The sequence below is a fragment of the Ranitomeya imitator genome, chromosome 3 (assembly GCF_032444005.1).
Source record: "Ranitomeya imitator isolate aRanImi1 chromosome 3, aRanImi1.pri, whole genome shotgun sequence".
In the NCBI taxonomy this organism is placed as follows: domain Eukaryota; kingdom Metazoa; phylum Chordata; class Amphibia; order Anura; family Dendrobatidae; genus Ranitomeya; species Ranitomeya imitator.
Window position 1 is genome coordinate 826,535,325 of NC_091284.1, and position 6,666 is coordinate 826,541,990.

The window sequence follows — 6,666 nt, forward strand, 5'->3', positions numbered from 1 at the left end:
GAAAGCCTAAATAATATGAGCAAGTGTATATCAATCACACAAAACCAAAGAAGAGAAAAAAAAAACTTTTAATCATAGCAGTTTAAAAACACAATGTATAAAAGAATGGTGATACCAAATGTATATATAATGCCAGGTCGGTATGGTCTATAGGAAATAACCTAAGGGGATAGGGAAGAGTCTTACCCTTGAGTGCCCGCCCTGGCAGCGGAGGTTGGCACTGTCGATGTGGCGCCCCTCTCTGCGTAGGCTGTCCTTACCTGACCCGCAAACAACCTCCCTAATAACTCACCTTCCGTGCTGCCACTGTTCCCGCGGTGTCGGCACTCGTGGTCCCAAAGCTCTCGTGCGATGCTGTCACACGTGCCCGGCGCTCAGTCAGTAGTGGACAACCCCTTTAAGCTTTTCTTACAAAGACTGTGAGTCGGAACCTCGGCACAGGAGCAGCACTTCTCCAGGACGGTGTCCTCGTTGGAGCGGCACATTGCAGACCCTCATATATTAATTTTCTGGAGCGAATATGGTTTATCGTTTCCATTTCCAAGCTTCTCGTCCAAGGCGGTGATCATCAGGAACAAACCAAGAGTCTGGTGTGACGATAACGGAGATTCGGCCACAGAGATGAAAACCGCCGGCGTCCTTTGTTTCTTTCCGTTTGTACATATTTGCCTTATTTATCATTAAATGTAGGATACGCAGGACGGTACGTTCTGTAGTCACTGTATCGCTGTCACATTTTACTTTCCCACCTTCATCAATGTGTTTTTTTTTTTAATATGTTAAAGGGGTTGTCCATTTGATCGTGGGTGGGTCCGGCCTCTGAGACCTGCACTGATCTGCAGAACTGGGCGCCTTCCTTCCCATTACAATGGAGTGACAGTGCGACCTGCGCGCCATTCATTCCCCGTGGGGCTCGGCCTTTTTCGGCAGCCCCATAGAGAAAGAACGGAGCGGCTGTTAGACGTCCGACCCATCCAAAAGTTCCTCATTCTGCAGATCCCAGCTGTCCCGATCTTTACCCATCACCAGGTAGTAGTCCATTACTGTTAGAAAATGACCACTGCAGCCAATCAGTAGCTGCTGGTCGGCTACATTGGACACCTGACCAATCCCAGCCAGAAGATGATGCCAGGAAGCTCCAGCAAAACCCCGAAGGGTTCAGTGGTTTTATTTTTTTTAAAGTTGGCTCCGCCAAATAGTGGAAATTCCCTTTAATTCTATTCCGCTAAAAAAAAAAAATTGCCTAAATTGAAATTGCAGGCCCAAAGCCTGAGGCTGCACCACTGAGATATTAAAGGCTCATTCAGATGTTCAAATGTGGACACATTATAGTCTACGGGGCTGTTCAGATGTCTGTGTTTTTGGGGAGTTTTTTCAGATCGAGTGTCCGCAAAAAAAAAAAAAAATCACAGATACGTCCAATCCCAGTCAGGGACCAAAATCTCCCACACAAATCTATGGGTCCGTAAAAATCTTACAATGCACACGGACCGGAGATTGTGACTGTTGTCCGTTTGTAACCGAAATTGGGAAGAGCGTTGCAATTTTTCTATTTTTTGGGAGGATAAATCTGATCCAGAGCATTAATTAAAACCAGTCCATATTTTACACACATTGCAAAAGAACAGATGTCTGTAGCTACTGATGGAAATGTTTCAGAATTTACTGCTTCCATTGGTGATGCTACTAATCTGAACAGAATCAGTCTCCTTCCCCCTCTGGCAGCTGACAATTCAGTCCCTTCTTACTTGCCCTGTAGAAGGCATAGTCTCAGCTGCACACCATGTATTACAAAGACTCTGCTCCTTCCCTGACAAGTCAGAACGCTATAACGGCAGCCCGGGAGTGAGCATAGGGTCACTGTACACAGATCTGGCTGTGGGGAGGGTGATTGGATCATGTGCGACCAACAAAATTCTGTGAATCTGATATACCAGTGGCGATCCTTATCTCTTAGCCAGAATAGAGAGCATTTAGAGAGTCTCTCTGGAGAACTCTTCCGATCTTGCCTTACACGCGTTGATATGAATGAATACTGGGTAATACTTCATTTCTCCTGTGGGGGCAGTGTAGGGAAATCAAACACTTGGGTTTCCCAGGTAATCTCTGTAGATCTCAGCAGGAGGAAACTTTGTGATCATCTTATTGGCATGGGACCTTTCTAACAAGTAGAGATTGTCCATGGTGGAGAACGCCTTTATATGAAGCAGAAGTGCTTTACGGTAAATAATAATACTAGATCATTGTGGAACTAATTTATTCATGATTGATACTCTAGTCACACCCAGAGCTGCAGATTCTAAAATATATATATATATATATATTTTTTTTTTTTTATTATAGACTGGGACCAAAATGTGGCCCTGTCGGTCCCTGGCCATCCAGCGCCCCCATTAGACATTGGTAAGACCATAATAACCGGTGCACTAGAGCTTCTCTTACACGGTACAATTCATAGCCAAAAGTATGTGCCCCCCGGGGGTTGAGAACCAAGCCCTATGCTCACCATAGTCCAAACATGGACCCTGGTCGTGGGGGGTTAGTGGTTATGACCTTAATGTAGGGCAGCATCTCCCAGTTAATCAGGTTCATTGAAGGAGCTGACTGGTTAGCAGTAAGGCCGCCGTCACACTAGCGAGTTTTACGGACGTAAGAGCGCAGAAAATACGTCCGTAAAACTCGCAAAACAAACGGCACAATGCTTCTCTATGCCCCTGCTCCTATCTGCCGTATTTTACTGATCAGTATTATACGGCTTTCTACAGCCGTAGAAAATCGCAGCAGGCTGCGTTTGTCACCGTATTGCGCAAAAAAACCGCCAATGAAAGTCTATGGAAGCCCCAAAAATACGGATTACACACAGACCAGCAGTGTGACTTGCGAGAAATACGCAGCGAAGTTAGAGAGAAAAGCCGGTAATTCAGTGCGGTGTACAGTAAAATCACACTGACAGCTTCCAGTAGAATAGGTAGAATAAATATGTACACATAGAATAGGTATATATATATATATATATATGTCAGTGAGACACATATATGTATATACTTACTTCATACAGCGCTAGACAGCTTTAAAGCCGGTAATTCAATTACCGGCTTTTGCTATCTCCTTCCTAAACCCGACATGATATGAGACCTGATTTACATACAGTAAACCATCTCATATCACCATTTTTTTTGCATATTCCACACTACTAATGTTAGTAGTGTGTATGTGCAAAATTTGGCAGTTCTAGCTATTAAAGGGTTAAATGGCAGAAAAAATTGGCGTGGGCTCCCGCACAATTTTCTCTGCCAGAGTAGTAAAGCCAGTGACTGAGGGCAAATATTAATAGCCTGGAGAGGGTCCATGGTTATTGCCCCCCCCCCCCCCCCCCGGCTAACAACACCTGCCCCCAGCCACCCCAGAAAAGGCACATCTGGAAGATGCGCCTATTCTGGCACTTGGCCACTCTCTTCCCATTCCCGTGTAGCGGTGGGATATGGGGTAATGAAGGGTTAATGCCACCTTGCTATTGTAAGGTGACATTAAGCCAAATTAATAATGGAGAGGCGTCAATTATGACACCTATCCATTATTAATCCAATACTAGTAAAGGGTTAAAAAAAACAACCACATTCGTAAAAATTATTTTAATGAAATAAAAACAAAGGTTGTTGTAATATTTTATTCTACGCTCAATCCTTCTGAAGACCCTCGCTCTGTAACAAAAAAATAAAATAAACCAACAATATCCATACCTTCCACAGATCTGTAACGTCCAACGATGTAAATCCATCTGAAGGGGTTAAAATATTTTGCAGCCATGAGCTTTGCTAATGCAGCTGCTCCTTGCTGCAATACCCCGGAGAACGAAGGTAAAGTAGGTCAATGACCTATATTTACATTCATTTGCGGTGAGGCGCCCTCTGCTGGCTGTTCCTAGATCGTGGGAACTTTCCTAGAAAGCTCCCAGGCTCGAGTTCATATGAGGACAACCAGCAGAGGGCGCCTCACCGCAAATGAAGGTAAATATAGGTCATTGACCTACTTTACCTTCATTCTCCAGGATTTTGCAGCAAGGAGCAGCGCTGCATTAGCAGAGCTCCTTGCTGCAAAATATTTTAACTCCTTCAGATGGATTTACATCGTTGGACGTTACAGATCTGCGGAAGGTAAGGATATTGTTGGTTTATTTTTATTTTTTGTTACACATCGAGGGTCTTCAGTGATTGGATTGAGCGTAGAATAAAATATTACAACAACCTTTGTTTTTATTTCATTAAAATAATTTTTACGAATGTGGTTGTGTTTTTTTTAACCCTTTACTAGTATTGGATTAATAATGGATAGGTGTCATAATTGACGCCTCTCCATTATTAATTTGGCTTAATGTCACCTTACAATAGCAAGGTGGCATTAACCCTAAATTACCCAATATCCCACCGCTACACAGGAATGGGAAGAGAGTGGCCAAGTGCCAGAATAGGTGCATCTTCCAGATGTGCCTTTTCTGGGGTGGCTGGGGGCAGATGTTTTTAGCCAGGGGGGGCCAATAACCGTGGACCCTCTCCAGGCTATTAATATCTGCCCTCAGTCACTGGCTTTACTACTCTGGTGGAGAAAATTGCACGGGAGCCCATGCCAATTTTTTCCGCCATTTAACCCTTTAATTTAATAGCTAGAACGGCCAAATTTTGCATATACACACTACTAACATTAGTAGTGTGGAATATGCAAAAAAAAAATGGTGATATGAGATGGTTTACTGTATGTAATCATGTCTCATATCATGTCGGGTTTAGGAAGGAGATAGCAAAAGCCGGCAATTGAATTACCGGCTTTAAAGCTATCTAGCGCTGTATGAAGTAATAATATATATACATATATGTGTCTACTGACATATATATATATATATATATATATATATACATATATATATTAGACAGTATATATGTTTTTTGTTTTTTTTAACACATGGATCCCTTGTATAGCCGTATGTTGGTTTGGCAAGCCTGCGCTAAAAACACGCAGTACGGCTGCCATACGGATTACATACGGAGGATGCCATGCGCAAAAAACGCTGACACACCCTGCCTACGGAGGAGCTACGGACCACTATTTTGGGGACTTTTCAGCGTATTACGGCCGTAATATACAGACCGTATTGTCTTACACTGAGTGTGACTCCAGCCTAAGGGTTTACTCACACGACCATAGACTGGAGCTGCCAAACCGAAGCCCGAGATCATTATACTCAATGCCAGGTGGCAGCTGGACAGCGGTAAAGCTCCCAGTACTGGATCATGGAGCAGTGGAGGATGGGAGACGGCACAGTGATTCCACGCTGTAGGGTCTGGAGGATGAGGAGTAATGGTCAGGTGTCCTCCACACTGTTGAGCACCCCCCAAAATCAACGTGGAAAGGCGATAACGATCTCGCCAATTATCCCGGCAGCCATGTTCCAAAATAAGGAAAAATATTCCCAGTGGACTAGGGGCAGTTCTATCAGCAAAATGGATCCTACGCCTTAAAGGGTTATTCCGAGACCAGTGATGTCATGTCTACAAGTACCCGCAGATCATGTGTGGTCACCGGCGCCACTCACCGCCCAATGTGGAAGTGCATGGCACTGGGAATAAGTCTTTTAATAAGATGTTTAGGGGTTCACTTACTTTTGGTCATACAGTGCAGATCAAACTTTTCAGTTACATTCGTCTATGTAATGGGAGAGCGGTCAGGAGATACTGGTGAGGAATGGTCCATGAACTCGGGTCACCACACAGCACTACACCGCGTGCAGAATTATTAAGAGCTTCTCCTTTATCCATCTCTGATAAGTCTGTTCCCAGTCTACAGAGGACGCAGCTCCTGAGATTGTCAGATATCGGGGCGATCCCAGAAACAGCAAAAGGTTTGTTGCGAATAATCGTCAAGTGACCTGGAAGCCATTAACCTCAAGAGCTGTCATTCCAGAGCTGCAGCCTCCCCAGAGGCCAGAAGGACAAAGTGTGCAAGTATCACCACTGAAGAAGACTGTCGGGCTCACCAGGTTAGGTAGATCCTCTAAGCCTTAGGTCCGGGTGGACACATGGACCCTGGGCATTAATCAAACAAACAGGAAGGCACGTGAACAAGGACTTGGCACACACAGGAATCTCAGGAGCAGTAGGATGGAGGATGTTGAACCCATCAGGCATGACAGCAAGCACAAACAAAAAGCAAAGATGGTGGAGCACATCATACATAGGACTAGAGCCGAAATCCCAAGACAGGTGTGTGTCTAAATGGGCCTTAAAATAGGTCTATGGAGATATTATTGATGCACTCCGGGCAACTTGCAAAACCAGACGTGGAGCACAGCAGAGGGCGACGGACCCAGGAGAAGGAAGTGGAGTCAGAGATAGCCGGGACACGTGTGTAACAATACCCAGTAGGGACCCTCCCAGATAGCAAAAAGGATGCTTAGTATGGAATCTCTTGAGCAAGATTGGAGCATCCAAGTCCTTTTTAGGCACCCAGCATTTCTCCTCAAGAGCACGAGTCATTTCACAGTACAGAACTTGCTTAATTTCATACTTTGACAGTAGATCAGAAGCAGGAATTGTTTTGACTGTAGAAGAGGACCTGTTGAAGGCCAGAAGAGTTGTGAAACAAACATAGTAACATAGTAACATAGTAACATAG